The 27,273-nt window shown below is 44.5% G+C and overlaps 1 long non-coding RNA gene across 1 annotated transcript; it reads left to right on the forward strand.

The window, feature by feature from the left end:
• The first annotated feature begins 480 nt into the window (after positions 1–480).
• On the forward strand, positions 481–25,511 carry LOC119402793 (uncharacterized). Its single transcript, XR_005185931.2, has 6 exons — positions 481–694; positions 2,093–2,146; positions 4,181–4,270; positions 11,345–11,568; positions 18,846–18,899; positions 25,310–25,511. It is a non-coding gene; the product is annotated as an uncharacterized LOC119402793 (long non-coding RNA).
• Positions 25,512–27,273: the final 1,762 nt, after the last annotated feature.

The raw sequence follows: 27,273 nt of genomic DNA on the forward strand, positions 1-27,273 counted from the left end.
TGTATGTATATGTTTGAATGTGTGTATGTGTATACATATACACACACATATAAGTTGTGACGTGACAAACTGTGTTAGTTAGTGATAAGTATGTGTTATGTTATAGTCATCTAAACCAATTAGTTATCTCCTGTTTTATCCCTTGCATGTAAATATTTTGAACCACTATAAGTTTAAATATAATTTTCATTATGTTCATTATGTTCTATTCGCTTGCTGTTTTTTCCACAGTTGCCAATTTTTGTTCTACATTTTTATACATGTATTCACAGGAGGTCCCCCTGACAGTTTTTACTTTGGGACCTCCTTCTGTATTATATCAATTTTCTACTTGCACTGCGTTGTATTGAATATATTGAACAAACTAAAACTATGAACATATATTTGGTAAACGCTAATGCTGCTCCTGTAATGTTTGCATTCATAGAGATCCGCCCATATCAGTGACTAGTATATTTTTGTGGCTACTGCAGGTTTCACAGAGAAGGCTATGGCTGCAGTTTATGCTCCAATGCTGTTCACTGGATTGTTAATGAGCTTTTGTGGAGGAAGCTTCGGAGCCGGTGGATGGACTGAAGTCATACCTCCGAACACACTCCAGTACCGCGAACTAGCACAGTTCGCCTACATTGATCGAAAGGTTCTTCGAAGCGCTGAAGGTCTAACGTTCCTCATTACGCAAGCCAGATGGAAGGTATGTTCTGAAATAATATTGTATACACACCGATTCACTAAGAAAAGTGTGAAATGTGAATTATTATGCCATACAATTATTTTGCGAAGATGCCTGTCTAAACAGTCAAATAACTATATTGAAAGGGCATGCGAGCTTGTGGGACGGGCAAAACGTCCCGCTTAAGTGAAGCTCAGAAGTTCTTGAGCCCTGGTGGCTTCCTCGGCCCGTTGAACCGCAGAAAGTTGGTTTTCAAGAGCAGAGCGGTGCAGCACATTCTTTGTTATCTCTCGACATTCCCACGGTATCTGTTCCAGAGTGGCTGTAGAACTACATTTCTTGCATAAATCTCTCTTGCATATGTCTGGGTAAATGAGGTGGGAGATCAGCAGGTTTGGATAGTTTCTGGGTCTGTAAGGTCAAAAACATTTAGGAAGTGAGTCTGCACATGCTTCCAGGAAGATAATATCCTCGCTTCGAGAAGTGAGAGCAATAGAACCATATGAGCAAGAAAGCCTATGAGTCTCCAATAGAAGCCTATGAACAGCAAATTTTTAAGAAGGCTGGAATGCTGGTAATTTAAAATGTTTGAGAAAATTCCTACCGGCAAAGAAGGTTGGTGGTCTCTGCAACTGCGATTTATTCTGAAGCGATATGAGCATGAACTTTGAAAATAGACAGATAAGGCCTGACGATAAGGGCGCCTGTCGGTACCAATGTGGTAAAGCTGATGAGGTAAAGCTTAGCCTTGTTATAAAGACGATCTCCTTCAGCACATCTGCCACGTGGTTGCGCGATGCCGTAACAAAAAAAAAAGATTAAAGATTTCCTCTGTCATGAACAACTTAAGACTTCATCAAACTGAACAAATATTTGTATTATTGTGGTAGCAATCAGATGTACTTTCTCGACGGCTCTCTGCCGTCCCCGTCATTTTCCGTATAAAGTCATATCATGACAGGCACCAGGAGAGGGCTTGTAAGCTTGCTGTGCTCGCAACGTTTACTTCGCGTTTAGAGAACTGGCCGCACGACAAACGCTTCGGTCACTGGGTCGGCCATATTTTTTAAAGCCAGAGTTATGTTGAATTACCAGAGATGAAACACAAAAAAGTTAGCTGCTAGCATTACTTCACATATCAATTATAATGTATTGCAATCGCACCCATTGCTTCGTCCTTAAGCGATACTGTGATTTTTCATATATATATTACAGATGTGAAATAAATATCGCACATTCTAAAAGTGGCAGGAAAAAGACTTAAGGAAATTTAGCGTGCGCATTATTTGCCACTGTGTTGCTCTGAACATAGATAAATATCAGTTTATCTACAGCAGCAGGTGTTGCCTGATTACATCCTTCAAAATTCTGATGACCACAGCTAGACCCGATATTTTACATCTTTCCCTCACTGCGCAGGCTGGAAGAGGAACAGCGCACAACATTGGTTTCATTGTCCTTGCAGGGAATACGGTATGTGGTAAGAACCAGCATAAAATGCTTCAGAAGGGTGTCATGCTGGGCGAGTTGCTGACATAACATTCTTGTGATTTATGAGTAGCTATGAATGATAATAGGCTCTGTGAAGTGTGCAGCTCACTAGCATGGACTGCTCATGTTGAGAAATGAAACTCCTCTTAGCTATTGTTTAACTAACCAAAGAAGTCATAAAAATAGGGCTACACCCCGGACCTGAAAATAGAGGCAGAATAAATTACTTGAAATGCTAGTCTGAAGTGTAGAATGTGTAGCAATGGTAGTCAGGAGTTGCAGGATAATAACTTACTGTAGATTTAATACAGTCTTATTCCCGGTGCTAAACTTTCTCCTCATTGTTCAATATATTAATGATAGTGGGAAATGAAAATGCGGGTACGAATATAGACCTACGTGGCACATCTGACAAAAAGAACTCCGTCTAACTCAAAGTATAATATCTTTATGAGATGTGACTGTAAGTTCATTATCATGTGGTGTTTCTGCACATTAAGATTTTTGAGATTAAATAAATCACGAAAAGTTTAGCCATATGTTGACGGTTAATTGGTTAGGCGAAACAAGGAATGCACAAAAACTAGTGAAGAGTATCGTTTGTGTAAAACACCTTTTGTATGAGTGTATTCTCGGTGTCAAGACACCGCTTTCACCACAATGTTCGCGGATCTCCTAACGTTCACATATAGAATGGTGAGCCTTTCTTCATTCGACGCTCTTCCTTCGTTGTGGAACTTGAACTGCAGCGGCTGCATGGCCGAGAAACCTGGCCACCTGAACAGGCTCGTACACCTCTGCCCAACTCACCTAAATCCTGACTCAATTCACCTAGCTCCTTTCTTGAAGCACCTGGAAGGTAATATGACGTTGTCACCAAGTTGGACCACGCACATCCCATCTATTAATTGTGAAGCCTACGCACACACGTTTATTTACAACGCAACCCACAATCTGCCCCCCCCCCCCGAACTGAAAAGGTTGATTTATTCAAGTCAACATAGAAGAAATATTCAATGTCCATCCTCTGTTTCGTTTATATCTTATGCTCGCCTCACTGATGCTATTAAAGCTATCCCCTCTCGAACCGGTCGCTGCATCTTATGACAGTACAGTACTGTCTCAGAAAAGAAATGAATCTCGCTTAAAATCAGTCGTCTGCCTCCAGTCGATTGCCTGACACAGATTAAGACCTCACGTCTGCCTACTTAGTATTATGTACCCTCCAAAATCATAGAACCTACGTTTGAAGCCCCCGCAAGAACATCTTCCCGACTGAATAAGAGTTGTCTCATACCAAGCAAGAAAAGCTGCACAGCCAATATTACTTTGCGAATAACTGGCTCTCTATTTATATGGCATATATAATGTGACATTCTATAATAATAGTACGACCAATTGGGCTAGTTGGTACTTGTTCATTTCGACAGGATAAGGCGTGCACACGAACATGCGCGTGTGTTCGTGTGCACTCCTTATCCGGTCAAAATGGCATTCTATAATTAATAAAAGGGTTTCAAAGGATACAACGTTTTTAACTCATAATAAAAAGATGTATTAGGCCGCACTTTTATGATAAACCAAAGAAACACGTGATCGAGACCTAAATTCGCACCCTTATGTACTTAAGCTCACGTGTGCCTCCTTTTTGGGCATTATAATTTTATGTAATTTTGTTAAATGACCTGTTCGTTTTGCGCAACACATCAAGCTCTCTCGTCACGCACTTGGCTTTGCTTGAGTACTTTTTTCTGTATTGCTTTTTGACATTTCATTGTGTACAAAGTGAAGTACTTCTTACAACACCATGATAATTTTAAAGTTGCTGCATCACAAGGCTTCTTTCCTTTTTTTTTCACCAAGGCTGAACATTGGTGTAAGTGGTGCAGCATACTCAATATTTCTCAGATCAAAATTTTTCCATTGCAGTGCGTGTCTCTTTTTCTGTCGTCCTTGACGAAAAGACTACTGCCGTTTTTGTTCTCAACGCTTAATTATATCTTTCTTTCATTTCAGCTTGTCGAGAAATGTATCGCCATAGTTTTGGTGACCCCAATTTCTACATATGGAAGAAGAAAGGCCGTCAATAAGTTTTGGTGCAGACCAGTGCGTAACTAGAAATTTGCTCCTTGGGGTGTGCGGAGAGGGTGGTCTGTCAACGTTTACCCCGACATAATATTAGCTATTAGCGGGAGACTTCATCAAAGCTATTGCTGTAATGAGCGACTGAGCGGTAGAAGTTTATAATGGCGCGAAATGGCGCATCTCGTCGAAGGCACTCGGAACTCTCAATTGTATTGTTCCTCTATAGCTGCCACTATGGAGGTACAATACTATATGTTTGGGCGCCTGCGTACTCATCTCTTTTCGGAGACGAGGTGGCTCACAGCGTAGCTCGACGACTTACTCAAGGACTGCGACAGGCGTCTGTGGCCCTTTGTTACTTTCTTGCTTCAATAAAATATATATCTTTGCACCTCACAGCTACAGAATAGTTTTTTTACGCACACCGTAAACGCTGCTTGCTTAACTGGCAAGCATTGATAAACACTTCATAATTATCACTTCCATCCACACAGTATAATAATTCATCTTAAAGTAAGGCACCCCCTCCCCCTAGAGAAACACTGCGACGTTGAAATTGGCGCTGTCTTCCTAGTCCCTTTCCTTTCACGTTATTAGGTAAAATGAGACGAGACACGACTACTTGCAAATGCATACACTCTGAGGTGCACAGCGTCCACCAAGATGATGGAAAACCCGAACACCGCTCTGGCTTGTCCCCTTTGTTGTTTTCTTTATTTAGAATGTCTCACTCTCAGATTGTGCGAACTTCGTAGAATTGTCCCATGTGATAGCAGCTGCTTCTCGGTGCACTTTAAACGTGGTTGTTAGAAGAAGGACGATATCATTTCAGTCTGATGACGTTGACTATATCGCTGGGGACTATTGCAGGAGAGGTAGTCTGAGAGAATGGAACGGTCTCGTAGTTGATGGCCGTTACATGGGCGATCACGCGATAAAGAGCTGTGTACCGAACAACAACTTCTCTTACACGCACACAAGACGAAATAGACACCATAGGAGAACCAAGGATCTGGGCGAGAAGCGAATACGTGATCCTGTCATAAAGACACATCCGGGTTGCTCGCAAAACCAACAGCACAAAGGGGGTGATCTGACGCGCGTGGTAGACACGAGGTTCCGAGCATGAGGCGCATATCCGCTAGGCGGCAGTGTAGTGGCAGGCAGTAGGTTTTCTAGTGGTAACGCCGGGTCATCGCCGAAGACCATATAAAACTGTGAATAAGTGGGGCTGCCATGACGCGATGCAGTTTAAGCGAACGTCACGTTAGGTAGCACGATATCCCAGTCACGTTGGCCAAATGAAACATACATTGAACATGTCTGTGAGGGTTCAACAGGATGGCGCGATTTCTTCGCGCAAAACCGGCGGCTCGCGGCACGGGACCCTCCCTGCGGCTAGTGGTACTCTAAGCTAGGCTGTTCGCTACCTATCCAACAAGGTTTCGTATCGGAAGCGGCGACACTGGCGGAATGGGCGGGCCAGTCGGTTCTCAGCTTCGTCCGACTTTCCACCGTTACGCCAAAATTTGATGGGCACCACCCAAGCTGCGCGCTTCGCGTATATTGACAGATTAATAGCAGCCGTCGAGATGCGATCGAGGCTATGGGATTTAGCATGGGCCAAATAATGAATATGCAGGAAAAGATCACAGCTTGGCAAAAGGTTCAAGAGTTGACCCAAAGCGACCCTGACGCTGAGTGAACGATAATTGAGGCGCTTTTGTTGGCATACGCCATTTGCACAGAGCGGTACACGCTGTTCCAGTGGGTGGCAAATCGCGCGAATGCTATGTTTCATGAAGCTGAATGCAAATTGCTTTATTCGCTTGTTTCCTGTAGCACTGTCATTCGAAATAGGCAGCCGCCGCGACTGTCCTTATCTGCTTGTTCTTTAAGGATCGATGGTACTTTTTTGTTCAAGCATGGAGACGGAGATTTGGCACTGTCTACACTCGACCAGGTATCAGCGCACGCCAGTCTAGAGGCGTGACCTGTGGATTTTCGATTCGTTTCTATCTATTTGCTGTCCGAAAATTAATAAAAACTCGCCTTGTGTGCTCGTGGTTCCGAAACGTGCGTGTTAATTAAGGTCAGTGTGGAACGAAATAGCCAGGGGATACAGCTGCTATGATGACAGTAAGCGCGCAGAGACCTTTTTGCAACTCTACTCGTTCTTTTGTAATCTACTGCGAGAATGTTGAGTCGACCAACCTTGTGAGCTGAGCCATCGAAATATTGCCGCCATAGTACACTCCAAGAAAAAGGTGTGTGTTACTCTTTCGGACTCCACAGTAAGGAGGTCTGGAGTCGGCGCAAATCCAGCGAAGTCTTCCAAGATCAACTCCTAGCGACGCGGAGAGCTCGCGCCATGGCGGAAGCCTTTGGCCCATCGGTGCCTACGAGGGCGGAGCCACGGACTTACACGGCCCTCGGGCCGTAGTTTCTATTAACAAAATAAAGTTCTTGCCATGCCATGACATATTACTCTTCTCGGTGAGTCCTCACTTGCGAAGTCAGGACTCACCATAAGGAGTAAGAAGACTTTTTTTCTCTCTTAGTGTGTAGCTTGCCAGACAGGATGTCCACTACAGCGCGCCTCAATCAGCGAATCCCCTTCCTCCTGATGTCATTCTACTAGCACGTAAAAGCGCAGACATTATTGCGAGCTCTCGTCATAAGGAAAACCGCCATGGTGATCTAGTGGTTAAGGTGCTCGACTGCTCACCCGAAGGTCGCAGGATCGAATCCCGGCCGCGGCGGCTGCATTTTCGGTGAAAGCGGCGATGACTGAGGCCCGTGTACATAGATCTAGGTGCACGTTAAAGATCCCCAGGTGGTCGAAATTTCCGACCAGGCGTCTCTCCTAATAATATGTTGGTTTTAGAAAGCTAAACCCTAACAATTATCATTATTATTATTCATTTGAGACTCTCTGGAAAGCATCTACATTTGTGGGGTATGCAGGATATAAGATTAGCTGGAAGTTAGTGTTTTATCTGAATTGTCGCTAGTGCTTTATCCCTCGATGGACCTCAAGACCAGCTACTGGCAAATCGAAGTCGACGAGAGAGACCGAGAAAAGACTCCCTTTATAACATCAGACGGCCTGTTCGAGTTCAAGGTCATGTCCTTTCGTCTTTGCTCGGCACTTGTGACTTTCCAATGCGTTATGGATACAGCACTACCTTGCACGAAGGGCGCCCGAATGTCTGGAAACTATCCAGACTATTTCAGACTATGTTGATAGGCTTGAGTGCGGAAACGCGAACAGTTGGGTTCATTCGAGAACTGATGCTGGCACCGGCAATAAGGCTCAAATGTCCGATTCTGCGTGTGTAAATAGCGGCGTACCTTTACGTAGATCATATTACCGACGGCGACGCTGTGTTCGCCGATCACAGTGTAAAGCGCGTATTTCTTGTACATTGACTTTTCGTTTTCCGGGCACAAGTTCGCCCAAATAAAGAGTTTCGTCTTAAACACGCCGACTGCTGCCTTCCTCAACATCACCACGATGCGAATATAACGTGTGATGCGCTAAACATCTGTCTTCCTCGACGCTTGCAGCTGGCTGATAGGCGGGTGGAATGACGTCGGCGGTGCCTGTCGGCGAAATTGCTTCAGCGGGCAACCCTGGCGCGAGCGCGGAGTCGTGAGAGCATGGCGAGCGGCAGTGACCTCGCTGGTGACCGCGCTGCCGCCATGGCGCTTCGCAGCAGCAATTCATCATCGATCATCCATCTCTCAGTTGAGCATCGTGCCAGCCCCAGATGTCGTGAAAGTCTATTATCTAACACCGATCAATCGGACTAAGCTTGCACTTCTCATTCCCGCCTGACACGCTAACTAAAAATTCATGCACAATCTCTTACACAACAGTGCTAAGCTGGTGGAGAGAGCCGAGTGAAATTGAAAGGTATGTAGCATGCTGGTTTCAACGCGCTAAGTTGAGCGAACCGAACAGGGGAAGTATTCAGTCACATGACAGCTTGTTCAGAAAAAAAAAAAGCTTAAAGTAATGACTGCAGAAACAACTGTTGTTCGAGGGCGCGAGTTCGTATTACATCGCAGCCGTATAAATGATATTTATTGCGTACTTTTGGTGTACGGAATTCAAAATATAAAACGCGAAGTACCTTCCCAGAAACGTTCGGTGGCTCAACCCGAAGGCGCAGCAATCAGGCATCATGTGGACGTATTATCTGGCATCGGTGTTTTGGCATGTGCCTCCGAAAAGCGACGAAGTGTCGCTAAGTATCTGCTCGCGCCGTGCGTTCAAATAGGGCGGTCTATACTTAGCTTCCTTTATCACTCTTTGTGACCTGACAGGCACGTTTGAAGGGAGGTAGTTGAAGGGAGTATTCCTTCTGTAACTACATAAAAACTGGTCGCAAGTATTTGGACCTCCTTTAGTTTTATAAGAGTTCTCGCGGTTTCACGTCCCAAAACGACAATGTGGTTAAGAGGAACAGCGTAATGGGGCGCTCTCGAAATTTTTTTACCCTCTGGTTTTCTTTTGCGAGCAGCTAAACCTAAGTAGACGGATTTTTAACATTTCGCTTCCATCGGAATTCTGCCGCCGCGACCGGAATTTGATCTCATGACCTTCGGGTCAACAGTCCAGTGCCGTAATCACTAGACCACCGTGGCGGGTCTCCCCATTTAATTTAACATAGTAGCTTCTGACATGCTCTTTTCTTTGCGCGCGCATCTCTGTCGAAAGTGGAAATTTTGAAGCCACTCTACCGCAGAAACCTAGAGGGGCTTTAGTGCATTCAGGTATTGCGACGTAAAATTATGATAAAAATGTGCATTGTTTCTGTATTATTCGTTTTTGACTTTAACCTTGCTTTAGATTGCACCAAATTTCCTTGTCAAGCTCTGTATTTACTCGTCGAACATAGTACTTTAGTGTATCTAGGCGTTAATTACGCAGATGTTGTCAGCATGTGGCTTACGCATTAAGTGTCACCCCATTCCTTTGTCGGAAAGCATCTTTGAAGATATTACGGCATCGATACTTGTAACAGTAGAAGTGTGTGTGCGATGGCCAAAAATCTAGTATCAGCCCAATGTAGAAACAAGTAGCAATATTTCATATTTGCTTAAAGTTGGAAGATATACTTCCAAGGCATGTTCGGAAGAACAACTACCTACCGCCACATACTGCTATAATTAGTAATGCTGGCAGCAAACAGAGATCGCTCGATCAATGACAGTCGCACAATAAAATGTGACTGAATGACGCATGAACTAGAACAGCCTCAAAGCCAGAGACGTGCTGAGCGTATCTGCTGTCTTGTGGCGGTGAAATAAATGCCTCAAATATTGTATGTGCACTCATATTGCATTCAAGCTAACTATACAGTATTGGCAGAGAAATGGCGAACGGTATACTACTCACATGCCCAATGTGTCGTAGGCGTGAAGGGGAAAGTCCACATACACCTTACACAGACATATATTTAATATAATGTTTCAGGACTTAGCCTTCGTTGCACACTCTTACATTATATTACAGTTTACATTATACTACATTATATGCCTGTTTGGTAACGCGTACTAAAACGAATATGCGCTTAGAGTTAGCGAGCACCAGATATCAGTGACTAGACCAGCGACCAGAGATAGCACTAAGTTGATCAAAGCTTGTCTTCAGAACTGAGTGCTATAAAAAAATAGTCAATGTGGGAGAACAAATTCTGCCATTCGCTTTTGTTTCACCGAAAAATAAGGGCCACACAGCAACAATTCTCAACTTGTGCAGAGAAACCTTGTCCGCTCCTCATTTTCAGCAGTAGAACACCACCTGCACCTGCGCCTCTCGTGAGCCTTCATCGCGCTGTGGCCTGTTTCTGTAAAGCTTATTTCACCGCATTCACAAACCATTTTTTTTTCTCCACTTGCTTGTCCTGGCTTCGGCTGTCGAAATTGTCGAGCACGGCCGTTTTCTCTGAATATGTGCCTACTTTTCAGGAGGTATATAATATCAAGAAAAATATTTTCACAGAGCAATATCCGCAATCACGCTGAGTGATGAGCGTGGAAATTTCGCAGGGGATTGCGTTTTCATGCATTTATCGGCCATTTTATTTCGCAAGTTTACAAAAAGACGTTATGACGCAAAGCTCAAGTGGCCTCTCTGAAAAACCAGAAAAAGAGGGAATTATCTGGCAGTTCTATTGGTAGCATTCTTCCATCTGAAGAAGAGGAAAATTCAGAGGCCATCAAACAACATTGATCGAAATTCAATGACACTGTAACACTGATTCTGCCCTTCGAAAGCGTGGTAAAAAATTTCCGTCGAGATTACAAAGACCCGGGTAAGATACGAGCGACTTATCCATGCGCTAATTGTAACGGGTGACGTGGGAGAAAATTTTTTTCTGCAGACAGAAAAGTGGGGACGCATGTGCCCCGCTGTGGCACGAAGGGTTAGAGAAAGTTTTTCTTTACGATAAAAACGATTACCTAGGCACAGCTCTTGTCTGGTCCTTCAGAAGTACTGGCCGTAGCAGCCGCGTTTCCATGGAGGCGAAATACTAGAGGCCCGTATGCTTAAATTTAAATAAACGTTAACGCCCCCCAGGTGGTCGAAATTTCCGGAGTCCTCCAATACGGCGCGCCTCATAATCATATCGTGGTTTTGGGAGGTAAAACCCGAAACTTTAATATTATTAGATGTGCTGCAAAATAGACTATGGGAAAAGGCAATAGAGGGGAACACTATACATTAAAAGAGACTGCCAAGGTTGTGAAGTTTTCGAAGCAATTAATATAATAAGACCTGCAAAAACAGGGCACACCTTCTTGAGTCATTTTTGTTTCAATATAGAACTCCAGCTGTTTCGGTTTCAGTAGCAATACAACTTTCACAGTAAATTTTACGCATATTTTCTTTGCATACTTACGCGCCGTAACTATGAATATTGTAAAATACTCCAAAGGAACGTTTCCGCAGCACGAATGGAGAAACGTATTCCGGAGACGAGAGAAACGGATTTAGAAGTGTTAATATTACTACGCTAATATTCGGGGATACGCAAAATCGGTGATCACGATGTCTAGTAATGATTATTACGGCAAGTGCAGGTTTCACGAAATAGGACATGGCTGCAGTTGGCACTTCAACGCTCCTCATCGGATTACTCGTGAGCTTTTGTAACGAAAGCTTTGAAGCTGGTGGATGGACAGAAGGCCCGCAACCGAACACACCAGCATTTCAAGCAATCGCACACTACGCCTACGTGAGTAAGAAGCCCCGTTCCAGTGACTTTCAAGGCCTGAGATACCACGTAACACAAGCCAGATGGAAGGTATGTCCCACCAGTGCCGGAAGTTGTCATAATTTCTCTTCTCTTAAGTGCGCAGCATACCTTTGAAATTGCGAACAGGACTCTCAGGCAGAAGGAACATATGTAAACGTGTCGTGCGAAGACGTCAGCTTCAGAACGACAGCCGGAATGGCTCTTCGCCAAATTTTTGTGGGCTTCCCAAGATCCCCAACCATAACTAACTGCTCCATCTAGTTGCGCTCCGTGCTTTTACCAACTATCTTCACAGGAACCTGGCTCCGTCTGGTTCGACGTCGTGTTCCCGCTATCAAGTGTAAATATCATTATTTCTGTCTAGAGCGCATGAGACGCCTTGAATGAGACGAAGTTGTGGGCGAGATGGTCACCCTGACCATCAATGAACTGTCCTTCTTGGTGAACTTTAAAAGAACATACTTCAGTATCGATGGGGACTGCCAGCAGGGCTGTGATGCGTGTGGTAATTTCTGTTACAGCTGCGAATCTGGAAATGGAACAAAGCAAATATAAGGCACTCAGTTGATTTATTGAAGGGCCGATAGCACTTGTGAAGTATGGAGACAATTGCTTATGTATCATGAAGGATTCGGCAGTAAACGGTTTGCTCGAACTCCGTAGAGGAGGCAATATAGTTCAAGGTGGAACGTTAGTAAGAAGGGACGCTCCCCTTTGTGGCTGTTTTAGTCCGTCTACACGGCTGGTACTTTATCTTTCCTGTGTACAGCCAACCAATACAGGAAGGTACTTACAACTGAATTCCAAGCATCGGGCTACGCACAAAGGTTCTATGGCGTCGGCCATTTTATCCCTTGCGAGAAAAAGCTGTAGGTCAGGAGATAAGGGGAAGAGAAGAAGGGAGCGTAGCTACCGAGGTAAAGAAAAGCGGATGTACAGAAGCCTTGATCCGTCTTGTGTCACCACGTGTCGTGAGAAAGCAACCATCTCACCGCAAAGACTTCTTTGAAAGCAACAGTTCGTTCATTATGTTTAAAACAGCGTTAACAACACGAACGAAGAAGGATACAACTAGCCCAGTTGTCGGCCTTGCTGCAACACTCCGTGAAACCCCGTTTCCTCTGGCACAATTCTCCCTGCGTCAGCAGTATGAAAACACGTCAGTCCCCCGCGTCTTTATCTCGGATGTAACCGAAATTTAGCACACACATTTCTATGGTTCTCGGGAGAGTGTGTCTCAGTAGCTCACAAGCCAATCTCAACGCTTGCTCACTTCCTACCAGGGCAGAAATATTTAGCGTCCAAAGATAAATACCAGGGGGCTTCATAAAAAGTATCGTGATCTGAGTGCCCAGGTGCAAGATTGCAAGAATGACGTGTTCGGAATGAAATTGCAGCGCAGCGCTCAAGCCGAGCCCTACCAAAAACAAGACCAAGATCACACTCCTCTGATAGGCCCCTTTGAGTAGGCGCTTCTGTGGAGGCGTTTTTGTAATAGTTGCTGAAACGACCCCAAACAGAAAACTTCTGCTCGAGTCGTAGACTTTCAGAACACATCGAGCAACTTTAACCGCCTGTTGGAAACGATTCTCCTTGTATGCGTGCAGGGCCTTGGCGATGCGACAGGAAGGCGTCACATGAGTTTAGGCATGTTGGTATTCCATGTCAACATCTAGAGCACAACACAAGATAATGACCGAGTGACGACCAATGAATACAGGCGATAACTAATAAAGGAAATATGTTGGAAGTTAGCGCCTGTCTTCGTTCCTGGTCATTCGGTCCTTGTGTTGTGCGCTAGAGGCTGAAACAGTAAGAAGGAGTCGACGTGGGAGAAAAGAAATTACACCATCTCCCACTTAAGGGAACCATTTGGGGATGCGAAGCAGCGCATGGGTCAACTTAAAGTTACGTTCATCACGGGCACCTTGTCCGATGTTAAACGCGTCCTTGCAAGAGGAGCACACCATGAATTCACTGTTGCTGCTATTGCTGTTACTCGTCCCGAACTCTTGTTGGAGCACGCCTCGCGGGTTCAATGCGCGTCCGCAGAATCTCGTTCCCCGGCGCAATCACTTGACTGCTGCGTGTAAGGGGGACCGGCTACAGCGTCTTACCGAGCGCCTTCCACAGGCCCGAACGCGCTAGCGCGTGCCAGTGCACATGGCTTTGTATGCGTTACGCCGAGCAAGGAGAGCATACGGTAGCCCGCGTTCCTATATGGCTCTGCACGTATCATCATCAAGGCGGTCGAAGAACAAGAGGAAGGAGACTTCTCCTTGGCGCGAGGCCGCGCTCAATATGTTACAGAGGTCTATGCTAGGTGGTAGAAAGCGGGCGGTCGCCAATGGAACTACGTATAGGCACCCGGCAATGCAGTTTCCGAGATACGATGGTAGCGCCAGAAAACACAGCCTAGCGAGTAGACGCAGCAAAATCGAGTGTCTATCCTCCGCACTCTCCATGTTCAGAAACGCTCCTTGAATTGAACGTGACTTGCCACCGCCTCAATGCAGTGCGCTTGAAACGCGTTTGTAACGTTTGTGCTGCCTTGGCACAGCCTGTAAAGAGCGCGTTCTAAACGCGTTTGTGCTGCATTGAAGGCGGTGGCAACATCCATGAGATGATTACGAACGCACGTAGGAAGCGTTCGTTGAAAGAGGCGCCCAAAAGGGAGACACTTGAGCGTGTCGATGTGTCCAGCGAGCGTTTCATTTTCTTGGTATCCCTGGCGGCTGGTGCCCTCAACACTTAGGCGTTCGATAAGAGCTCAATCGCGCCCTCTGGTCAGTGACGGGTGCCTATAGGCACCGTACAGTCGAGTTTTCCAGTGCGACTGCAGCGCCAGAACGCAAAACCTAGCGGACAAAAAACGCAATAATGAGACGGGGTTGCTCAAAATGGAACGCGATGTGCGCGTCTCCCTCTCTGAATGAGTGGGCGGACTGCGGCCGGGATACATGGGGGACGCGTTCGCGCGTCTGTTTTCTGCGTGCCCCTAACGGCCAATGCCAGCGAACTCGGGACCGGCCAGTGCGAGCAACGCAGCTCCCTCTGGTCAGTGTACGGTGCCTATACAGCCCCGTGCAAAAGCTGCTTCGCATCTGGAAATACGACACCGCTTCCGCAAGCGATGCAATCAACGCATAAACAATAGACCAAGCGGCCCTATTGCCCACGGTCCCGGGGCTATTGCTCACAACTTAAAACTTAAGAAACAGCGCAAAGACAGGACGAAGGAAATTGGCACAAGGACGGGCGCTGTCGTCCTGTCTTTGCGCTGTTTCCTAAGTTTTAAGTTATGTACCAACTAGCCCGCCTTTCGCCGCTTCTCCTATTGCTCATGATTACAGGTCCATTGCTCGTGGTCAGATGGTTAAGAAACATCGAGACCATTAAAAATGGCACCTGGAGCCAGTTTAATATATTGAAATCTGCAGCTGCCCTGAAGCTTGTGAAACCGACAAATCGCTTCTATAACTGCTTCCGGCGAAGTGTCCAAGCCTTCGGACGCAAGTTGTTCTGGCTAGTCCTTTTCAACCAGTGGCCACGAAAGGGGTAGATGCAGTGCGCATACAATGAATTGAACCGTCTGCATAGTCAATGAGTATTCACTTAACCTCAACTTTGGTGAAGGCGTTGCAATGTTCAAAGGGTCGTTCGCGGAAAAATGTCAAAAATAATCTTTTTCGCTCGAAAACGATTACATACCAGATTGTGCATGTGTCCTGAGCCTAATATTTGATTCCTTTATGCAAAAATGGAACATGGCTGAGGGGAAAATAATTAAATAAATATTTACACGCTCATTATTATTACATAAAACTCACACAAAACAAATTGCTACCAGATTTTTGTTCATGGAATATATTAACGACTGCTTTGGATTGATCTCGCGTAAATTTGACACACTTGCTCAAAGCCTAACCTAATTTGTGCCTCAAGGGGACAAACAACTGCCCATGAATGTGTATCAAATCTTCAGCGTCTACGCAAGTGGAGCCTACGATATTGCGTAATTTTCTGTAGATTAGCGTATTAATAATTTGTGAAATTATTCTAATGAAAGAAACAAGATGGCAAAACGAGTGTTTTTTGTGCGTTAGTGATTTGTTCTGAAGCGGCGTGAGCGATAGCATCGAAAGGAGTTAACAGAAGAGTCCTAACGGTGACCTCGGCGCCTGCGCAGTGAAATTTTGCGAGGAAGAGAGAGATGCCACCTGAATTATAGCGCAATGACCACTTATTAACAGATTCCTCTGTTGAAACTTTTTTTTCACTATGCATTACCATAATCCACCATAACGGTGGATATGGCAGAATAAATGGTTGAGGTGTGGTCAGTGAAGGGTCCCCCTGCGAGCAACTGCGAAGCCTTTGTCTCTGTGTTCACTTGACTACTATGAACAGGGACCGAAAGTGCTCACTTAACCAGATCAGGCGATATACGCGGTAGGCGTCATGCCCGACCCACAGACGACACTGTGTGTAGCTGTTGGTGCGAACTGCTGATGTTTTTCGATCCCCGTTCAGGGTAGTGAACTGCATGCACGCGCATGGGTTTCACATTTGCTCTAAGCCGCGGGGCCGGGGAGGGGGGGGGGAGGATAACCCCGATTAAATATGCATCCAGTTAGGCACACAAGACATATCTTGTCTCCACAATGACCACCAAAAACCCACCATTATGCCAGAAAATATTTCATCGTAGCGGTGGATTATGGCAATGGATGATAAAGAAGGTTTCAGTACGATGCCGACGTCGTTGTGCAGTAGTCAGAAACAGAAAGCTTCAAACTCCAATGGCTATTGGAAATTCATGTTCGTAAACACGAGATAAACAATGCGCTGTTTTGAAAATTTCTTGTTCGAATTAAATAACCCACACAAGTAAACTAGAAATTGAAAGGATGTTACTGAAGTTAGCGAAGCCTGACGCTTTGGGTGTCTGTGTTGCTTTTTTTTTTCACAGCTGTTGTTATATCTACAGCAGTTTACGTTGCCAATACCACGGCCGCTCAATGAAAAAGAGGTGCGGCGTGCGGAATGGGTGGGTTTTCAATAGGGGAACGCGAGACTAGCGATGTTTTCAGGTGGCGCGGCACATCAGTAAGCCACAGACGCCTCCTTAGTGAACGCTAGGGCCAACGCAAGCCAGCACTCTTGGTTAGAAGAATTAGACATGCGCTGGGCCATGCATGTAAAAAAAACGTATGGTTTCTTGTTATTGTATCGACTGCGCGATTACTTGCTTCATGCGGTCAGATAATTCGTGGTAACCTAAATGCCATAAGCTGTTGTGGATCGCACAATTCCTTTGGGGCTACTAATACACATGCACTAGCAACGTACCTACTACACCACAAATCATATTTTTTGTGAAGTTGGGAAGCAGCGACTATGCCATCTTTCGTCATTCTGCGGAGAACCGTGGTACCCGCTAAACACTTTTAAGACATTATGTGCACTTTGTTGATGCTGTGGCTGATGACGAAGAAGAATTATGGCAGAGCCCTTTGTAATGGGTTCGCAGCATTCAACAACCTCTCGTTGCGCAGTTCGCATTGCGTGATCCCTGGTTACAGAGTTCACGTTGTTTGACGACTGGTTTTTATTTTACTCCTTACTACCACGCTACATTACGCTACAAAACGTATGATTTCTTGTTATTGTATCGACTGTGCGTTTACTTGCTTCATGCGGTCAGATAATTCGTGGTAACCTAAATGTCATAAGCTGTTGTGGGTCGTGATGGAGATCAAAGAGTTCGACGAGCTTGGACGTTCATTTTGAGAGCGCCTCTTGAGGTAGCAGCTCCCGAATGCTGGTTACGAAATATTTCGTGACAAAACACCATTCTCAGAAAACGAAGCTGACCACCCCTCATGTGCGGGCATTAATGACAAGGAAAGCGAGGTCAGCGCAACGCCGTTGTATGCGGACATGATCTGTGGACCGGATGATGGCCTGCACGCTCGTACGTTGGAAGACCATGTTAAACGCAAGAACGCCAAATACACTTTAGATTTATAGGGATTCAACACAGGCAGTAACAGAAACTGCTGTGTGCAGTTTCTGTAACTGCTATCTGCAGGTGGTGCAAGTTTCATTCTGGCCATCAGAATGCAAGTAGGCTGCAAGAAGAATGTGATGACTTACGGAAGATGGTGCATCAGTACAATAAGAACCAAGCCGTGTAGACTACAACGAAGACAAAAAAAAACGCCAGGCCTGCGCGGAAAACGCAGCACACACACAGCAAAAGCTGCAACAGTGGCATTTGTACAGCCCTTTTTAAATTCCATTGGGGCTACTAATACACGTGCACTAGCAACGTACCTACTACACCACAAATCATATTTTTTTGTGAAGTTGGGAAGCAGCGACTATGCCATCTTTCGTCATTCTGCGGAGAACCGTGGTACCCGCTAAACACTTTTAAGGCATTATGTGCACTTCGTTGATGCCATGGTGTAAGAATATTCAGGTGTTGACACTGCGCGCGCCTAAGCGGCCAGAAAATGTTCGGTCGTCGGTCCGTTGAACGGTGCGCCATCTAGTGGCTTGAGGCGGAGTGCGCCGCGCTCGCCGTGCCCTCTCCTCTTGCTCTCTCGATTTCGCCCCTCGACGCCGCTTGGCGGATGCACATAATCCAACAAAATGGCACAAAAAAATGCACGTTATCAGCAGCGTGCGCGTTGCTATGGAGACGACTGCCCCGCTTTTCGTAGCGCCCTCCAAGAGGGCGCCGATGAAACTGCATATCATCTGATAAGAACCCGAACATTATCTGGACGCGCGTGGATTGCGGTTTCCCATGCGTTGGGGGAAGAGTGTCATCACCTGAGTATATTCTTACATCGTGGTTGATGCTGTGGCTGATGACGAAGAAGAATTATGGCAGAGCCCTTTGTAATGGGTTAGAGGCATTCAACAACCTACTCGTTGCGCAATTCGCATTGTGTGACGCCTGGTTACAGAATTCGCGTTGTGCGACGTTTGGTGCTTATTTTACTCTTCTACCACGCTACATTACATATGTTAATGTGGTTCCTTCCCGACATAAAGCCTGAATAGGACCTTTTTGCGAAGCAGTTTCAAGCACCAACATGGCTCTGAGGTAGAATACTAGGCTCCGACGCAGAGGGCCAGGTTCGAACCCCGTTCCGTGCTGGATATTGTTCCTTATTTTGATTTTTTATTCCTTATTTTATTCCTTATTTTGTTTTATTGTTTTTTTAGCGGCCTTGCTTGTAGACATGATACAACATTTTGAAGATACATGTTTAAGTGGATAATTTTAACCACTATCTTCCCCTGTGCAGGTTTTTCAGGGAATAATCTACAACCTTGGATTCATTGTCTTCCGCGGAAATAGGGTATGTTCTAATATGCTGCATAAAGTGGATTCTTTTTCATTTTTTTCCCTCCCACATAGTCTCTATAGCATAGACACTTTCACATACTATAAAAGCGAAAATATTATACTGCGTCGAAATAGGAGTCTTCTGAGTTCTTAATTACTTGTTAGATTTGCTTTTCTGAATATTAATCACATATAAATCATTTTTTCTCGGAGCCTTTTCAAGTTTCCTAGTACAACACATTACGTTTACACTACAATGAACCGCTTATTATGAACAAAATATATTTTTTGAAGTTCACTAAGTGCATTAAACAAGTTTTATACAAGATTCCGCTAACTTCCGGCAAGTTCGGCATATGGCAGGCTAGACGATGCTTAAGGACACAATGTGCAAATTAGAAACCAATGTGGTGGTCGCCTTTCTTTTCATTGCATATAGCGCAAATGCACTCCGACTTTCCATAACACCACATTTTGAAACGGTAGCATGAAAAGCTTGAACGCGATATCATGGAGGAATATTTTATTAGCCAAGACGTAAATCTTGTCAGCACACTCTCACTATTACTATTGAAAAAAAGACGTTGATTTCTTGGCATGTTTCGCCCAATTTATAGATGCTCACTTATAGATATGCGCCAGTTTTCGTGGTTAAACATTTTTTGATTAAACATTAAAACAACTCGGCGGTCGGCTTGTTATCTTGTGCCTTTTCATGGGTTTGTTCGCTATGCAGAATTTATTTCCTCTGAACCAACCAGGCGATTATGACATTCTTCCGATTGTTCGTCAGATTTTACGCTGCACTATCATTTGGTGCTAGTGAGGGTACTTGACAATTGCTTCTGAGAATAAACCAAGTATTGAACGAGCGTAACTAAATTGTACGTCGGAGTGAGTAAAACTCGACATAGCTAATAATTACCGACAGTGCAAGACAAAAATTTCTGTGCACCCGAAAGCTGCTGGTACATACACGATCAGTTAAAAACAAATGCAAGTGTAAATTAAGCACTACGCCACCATTGCTAATGAAGAAATGTATGATTAGAAGCGGTTCAACACTCATTATATTCGCCATTTTTATGTGGTGTTCAGGATATGAAGTTATATCTTCTATATGGTATGATATTGGGATATGATATTAGAGGTGATATTGAACCTATAAAGTATATCCCTAGCTTTTTTATATCTTTATTACTGCTTGTAAATAGAATTCGAAAGTAAGTGGATAGCCCAGTGTCTCTCGCGGTAGACCAAAAATTCTCTGAGTCTCAAGGTACATTTTTTTTACGCAATTAGTTCATCGCGTTCTTAAAAATGGGTTCTGGGCAATTTAAAATTCGCGCCATTCAAAAACGCAGTCAAATTTGTAGAAGACGTTGTAGGTTCACGGGTACTATACATCAACGCCTTGCACAAAACAGCAAGCAGCCTTATGCACGTAAATGCTCGTCGTCAGTCTCCAACTCTCCTAGCTATCGCACTGCAGTCAATGTCATGTTTGCAGCTATCTTGACTGTAGCGCTTCGGATCTGCAGTCCTTCAGTGACTTCTTGCCCTCCAACGATATGTGACTTAAGTAATTCCGCTGCAATACCAAAACGCCTGGCTACCTGAACAGGCTGTTATTTCTCTATAGACCCTGAGAAACCGTTTGGAAGATGGTTTCCGCCTTTCGCCTAACCACGACTGTCATCCGTGACGTCCGGCGTCACAATAGAACATTACGCAGCTTTCCGCGATATGCAAATTACTCGGACAACAATATCACAGCAAACACAATGTTCATGGCTCTCTTGGCATTCACCACGGCAGCTTCATTTTAGGCGGGCAAAATTCAAGAACACCGTGAGCTTATTTCGACTTGGTTCCACCTAAGGAACCCCAAAATGTCGCAAACACAACTTCCAGTCCTACCATTACCCCATGCCCCATAACCATACCTTGCTTTCGCACGTAAAAGCAAGCAAACTTATTAAAGTGAGAGCCTTATAAGCCACGCGAAAATTGACCGTCAGGGTTCCGCGGCGCCGGCGTCAATACGAGTAAACAAAAAATGATCACCTAATGACATCACCATGCCAAGTCACATACGATGACGTCGAAATGATGACGTCGTGACATGACGTGGTTGCTTAGTCAAAAGTGGGCCGATCACGGAGTCCGTGCAAAACCAGGCGAAGTGCAGAAAGCTTGGAATGCCTGTGATCCTGGAGGTAACGCAAAACCACGTCAGGTGCAGCAAATTTTCGGAGGGGGGCGGTCGATCAATACATTGACTTCTAAGGCATCAATAAAACTAATGAGAAAAAGATTTATAGGATGGCTTTCTCCTTCGAGCCGCCTTATGCGACTGCATAAGGAACCGTGTGAGTTTTTACCTCCTGACATTCCAGGTTAGTTACATCGACTATTTTTAAGACAGTACCGTAGCACCAACTTCTTTTCGTGATGTCGTGACTCTACGACTTGGAAGCGATTCCGCGCAATTCAAGTTCGCTGTGAAGTGATCACACTTCTCACGCTGTCGGAGATACCTCTTCTCTAAGGTAACGTCGAGCTGAAGCCGTCTCATTTCTAATTCCCGAATGCTGAAACGTAACATAAATAACACATTTAGTGCAAAGCTACAAAGCAATTCTGTCTGAAATTTAGAGATATAAATACTGCTCAAGACACCTTAGGTAGACAACTGCAACAGTAAGCAGGCGCTGAACATGTGGTATGTTCAAGGTACAATATTGTGCAGGCCACACTAGCGCCCATGTTTTACCCAAGAAAAAGAAGCTTGAGTTCTTAATGCGGATAAAATCTTTGCAGAATCGGTACACAGCACACACATATGACCATGCATACACGTTGCTTGCGTCACGTCTTGAAGCGTACTTTTCAACAATATGCATTTTATGGGTTTTTATTGTGAAGGGTCCATTATGGGGAGCCAAAACATCATTAAAATTAGACGTGTTCTTTGGTCGGTCTACATTTTGGCGATTCTTTCATATGTCCTTGCCTGGCCAGACGGGTTGCCGTCGAGCCTTCGATTTCAATATGCGAACATCTCACGACCATTCAGACAGCACAAGAGTCCTAAAATAACAACAACGCGACGAACGAGGCCTATGAAACAAAGCACGCAACTTGCTTTGCAAAGAGAAAGTGTCCACCGAAAGTGCACCGGAACAATTTTCTATACCGTATTCTTTACGACTCAGACAGATAATAATAATAATATCTGGGGTTTAACGTCCCAAAACCACGAGCCTGGCGATAGTCGGAGCAGAGCGTGGTCGCTCTTTGTTCAAATAATTTGGGCATGTAGCAAGGTTGGAACTACACCTTATGCGCCCAGGTTAACGGAAAACTTGCTCCCGGAAAGGATCGACCTGCTACTGCCAAGCTCAGCTCCTTCAAAGCAAAAGAATGTCGTCATCACCTTGGCTGTACTGAATCCACTGCAGACGAAGCTTTACCTGATGGTCTGGAGCAAGGTATATGTAAACTGGTAGCGTAACTTCCGTAGAAGCCCACGTGTCAAGCCGGTGGCTAGTTGTTGCAACAGTCGCCATCTATGTGAGGAGGGGACAAACAGAATTAAAAAAAAAAGAAAAAGATGACGTCACAACCGGAAGCAGAAATGACGTCACGTTTTAACGCGATGGGTGCGAAATTATGAAATTTTTTGACAGGGCGCCGCTTCTTACTTTTTTTTATAGCTGCACGTTCTTTTTCTTATCACTGTGACGGCTCCATAATGGAAGCCTGCAAGATAACGGGGCGACGAAAAAGACAGATTTGATAAATAAGGTGTATTTTATTGACGAAATATTGCAGTTGAACAGGATATTACCCCAAAATATATAACACAGAAATCAGAAGTAGCATAACAATTCAACGTGCACACAAACCTGGCACACGTGTTGCTCTCGCATCCGTAGACAGCGCAGCGTTTCTTCGCGTAGCGTGGCGGACTCATCGTCCTGAAGGGCGACAGCACGCCGGCCGTGCGCTGGCAAAACACAGTCACTGAAACGGTTCCCGATGGCTGCGATGAGCTATATTACCTTCTGCCAAGTACCACGACTAGAAAACAACGCTTATGCGAGGAAATGACCTACGGACGACCGGCACAAACCTACTGCGCAAAAACGAGCGACGCCATTTGCATCTGAAAATGCGCAAAACCGTTGGCCCATGTTACCAGACTGCCTGCATGTGCCCGCTGTTTCTGAGAATAAACGAAAAAAATTGGCCACTCAACCTCATACCCAAGACTAAAGTTTGATTAAAGTAATCTACTAATTTAATTCGTGACAAATAAAATTAGAACTAATGAAAATAAACGTTTAAATAATTTTTTGTTTTCATTATTTGTCCCCCCCCCTCACCTAGTAGCGCTTTAGTCGTCACGCAGGTGTTGATGTTTGCCGCAATAGGTTTCCGACCACTTTTCGTTCCGCTTTCGCGACCTATTTAGATTGACCTTGGTCTGGAGGGTCGATGAACACGCAGTGACGTCAGCTGCTCTGCTGTTCCTGCAGTGCTGCCATCCTTTCAGCAGCATTGGGAGTACGGATCGTCACTGCCCACGTATGGCTGATCTGCTGTCAGCGAGTCTCATTGACGCTTACGAGCATACAAGCCACATCGAGCGCGACCTAGTAGTCCTCTACGCTATACGGGCGAACGGGAACGTCCCCGCGCAATCGCATCCTACATACAACAATGCGCCGCAGAACAATGTGGCAGTCTTATCATCTTCGCTAGCAAGCAAAGTTTGAGATTGGGCTGGTTTGTGTTGTATAAATATGCGTTTTGTTTTCAATAAAATTCAGTCGCGAGTCTGCGACCGTCCTCGTTCACTTCCTTGTCCGTGTTTCCTTCCCGCAGCACCTTGTTTAAGAATTTATTAATTTATTACGTACTGCTGACCTGTTTACAAGGTCATAAGCAGGAATGGGCATACAGAACCCCTCGCTGCAAAAGCAACAGAAATACCATCACACAGACATAGTGACGTGGGCAATAATTACAAAAAAAATCTATACAGAAAACACGACATACAATGCAAAAATCATATATTAGATCACTCTTGTAACGATTTAGGAAAAACAAAACATGAACATTGCAACAAATAGCATGATTTTACCCACTGAAACGTATTGAACACAAAGCGAAACGTTGCGGATCTCTGAAAAATGCATGGTTTACATTCAATAATAGCACATTTTGTTAACGGTCGTTTAGTGCATATACAAATACATATATCAACTGTTGTACATTCTGCAACATCGGCTGTTAGACTATTCCACTCACGGGTAGTTCTCAGGAAAAAAACGAAAAAGAAAACGGTTTACGTAATCTACAACTTTCTTTGAACGACCTGAGCGCACAGCACATTCACCCGTCTGCTTAATATGCATCGCTTTTAAACAGACGTGTTTTTTTTTAGGAGACATGTTTTTTTTCTTGGCAAGAATTTTTCTCCTTTTCTTTCCTCACATATTTCTTTCTGTCTCTGTGTTTGTTTCTTTGTCTCTCTCTCTGTACTCGTTCTCAGGTAGCCGCACAGTGGCACATACCCGTTAAGACGATTGGACGTTAAGACTATTGGACATAGTCATTAAGACGATACCCGTTTCTGCGATCGACCCCCAAGGAACGATGTTCTGGACAGCTTCTTCGTTAAATCCTACATAAGCTGCGTTGACCCGACGAACGCAAAGGATAAAAATTAGGGTCACAGAACGAATCGCACCCAACCATTCCGCGTGGCATTTAGGTATTATACCACAGAGCCCCGCAATGTACAGGAACTGCTTAAGAAAAAGACCATATGCAGGCGTAACGTCAGTGCGACGTGAGTTGTGGTTGTAATGCTCCCTATCTTTTTTATAGCAAAAGCAATAAACACTGCATATGTACTGCTGTGATACAGGGGCCATATCGTGTTAACGATTTTTGTGGTTCTCGTGTTGGCTACGCTTTTGCAGCTGTTTCATAAGCATTACATTTTTATTCCTATAATTCAGGAGGCTATATTCGAGCGTTGTTCGACCCCGGACGAATGCGGTAACGAAAGTTACGTATGATATTCACATCATCGCACCGTAGCGTGCACTTCGTTTCCACAAAACTGAAGTCCGTACTCTAATGTGAGGGCTGTTTTTACGTCAGAGCATAAGTTGCCCGTTAATTGCCAGTGTTGTTGACGTGCCTGGTAAGCCCACGATATGCACACAACTATTGCCCTTACAATAACACGCCGGTCGACCTAGTAACGCTTGGCTCAAAAACAGACCATGCTGCACAGAACTACTCGCGGACTGCTTTCCATGAAACTCATTCCCACAAGGCATGGGATCTTGCAATTTTTGTCTTGTTTTCAAGCTTAACCGTTTCTTATTATTGTTTTTGCAGCTGATCGAGAAATGCATCGCCATGGTTGCCGTGCCCCCACCTGATAGACCTCGAAGGAGAGGGGTCGTCATTAAGTTTTGGTGCAGATGAGGTATTTCAGACTCGCTTTACGGAGGAACGTGTGAGGACAGCTTGGTTGTCAGCAAGCCAACGTGATTTAGGTTCAGGTGCTCTGTGCCCAACTGAAAGTAGCGGATTAAATGACCATTACACCTATATGAATGGACTACAAATTACTTGTGCATCACATAACGCAAATTGACATTTCATGTGCAACACAACATGGTTACTTTACATTTAGGACCAGGGGTCTCAAATTCAGTTCAGCTAGCGGGCCGCAGTCACGAAATTTAGTCACCGGCAGAGGCCGCGCCAGTGTCGGCGGTAGAAGCGAGGGTGGTGGGGATGAGTTTGAACAAAATGTCATCTAGTGTCATGAGCATTTCACGGAAGGTGTTTCCCATTTATAGTATATGTCAGGTCTTTTCATAAGTAGTTTTGACGTCAGGTTTTGATGAACATATGGATGCTGATTTCCAGAATGACTGAAATCTTGATGCCTATTCTAATGTACACCTTCTGCTCCGTGGTTATGACTTAACACATGGTAACCGCATGGGATGCCTCATGAAAGAAAAAAATGCTTGAGACCACTCAAGCTGGCGTAGGTCATGAAGACAAATATTAAGAAAAAAATTATGGAACGAAGACAGTCATGTGCGGGCCGTCCGCTGGCAAGAGGTCCGCGGCCCGCGTGTCTGAGACCGTTTAGACAAAGGAAATTATAGGGACGTGAAAAGAAATCCGGGAGCATAGATGTTATTAACATGAACCTGAGTGAGAAACAACAAATTTGATGTGCTCATTGTCTCTTTTATTGTCATTTTGAATATAAATGATTTTGTCAAGATTAACGAACTGCGAGGATGTTGCGCTAGACGTACACTAAAGCAGCGAAAGTGAATGGCTGTGTGTCCCGTTATTGTAATAGCCATTTTAAAGGCAGCTAGCTCGATAACTTAAACCTGTTGTTTCACTGAATCGTTCCGCTATGTGCTTATAGAGAGGCACATTTCATGCTGCATAGCAATGACGTGGCGTACATATTTTTGTCTTTCGCAATGCAAAAGCTTTTGGGGAGGTATTTTCGCGTATCAGCTAATCAATCTTTGCCTCTTCGTTATCTGTCCTGCACAATTGGAAACTTATGTGATCCTTAACGGCACCTCACACGTGTCCTTTCACTGACTTGCTTTTCAATTGACCCTGCGCTTCTTATATTTCGCAGTGTGCTGTTATCGTAAGTGACAAAGAAGTCGAGCCGCTCGATGGCTTTTGTTGGCTTTCTTTACATGCAATAGATGTAGGGTATTTCACCAATTGTGCCTTTGGGTCACACTGATCGTTTAAGAACAGTTTCCTATTCCTTAATGCTTGTGCAAATTTTGTGACGTATTGTTGATAAAGTAGTTATTGTTGATGAATCAGTTCTCCGCACTCGCATTCCACTGAGCGGAGACTAAACGACATGCCATCAATGTTCCAACTTCGAAACGGGCATGCCTACGTGATCGATTAAAAAAAAATATTTTTAACCATCAGCTGCTTGGAAATTGCTTCACGCGCCTGCACGCGCATGTTGCAGCATGGAAATTGCTAAAGATGTCACAATGTGCATACGAAGACAAGCGCCTGTGGTTCCACATTTTACAGAATCCGTCGTAGTAGTCTACTTCTCACTGCTAAATGGGATGAGTGCATATAGAATGTGTAGATGAACCTGTATTCTTTACAATAAGGAGGTATCTGACACTTCCGGCGGATTTTTGCCATCACCGTCATGTCCCCCACACATATATATATATATATATATATATATATATATATATATATATATATATATATATATATATATATATATATATATATATATATATATATATATATATATATATATATACATA

Source organism: Rhipicephalus sanguineus, chromosome 8 (assembly GCF_013339695.2).
Source record: "Rhipicephalus sanguineus isolate Rsan-2018 chromosome 8, BIME_Rsan_1.4, whole genome shotgun sequence".
In the NCBI taxonomy this organism is placed as follows: domain Eukaryota; kingdom Metazoa; phylum Arthropoda; class Arachnida; order Ixodida; family Ixodidae; genus Rhipicephalus; species Rhipicephalus sanguineus.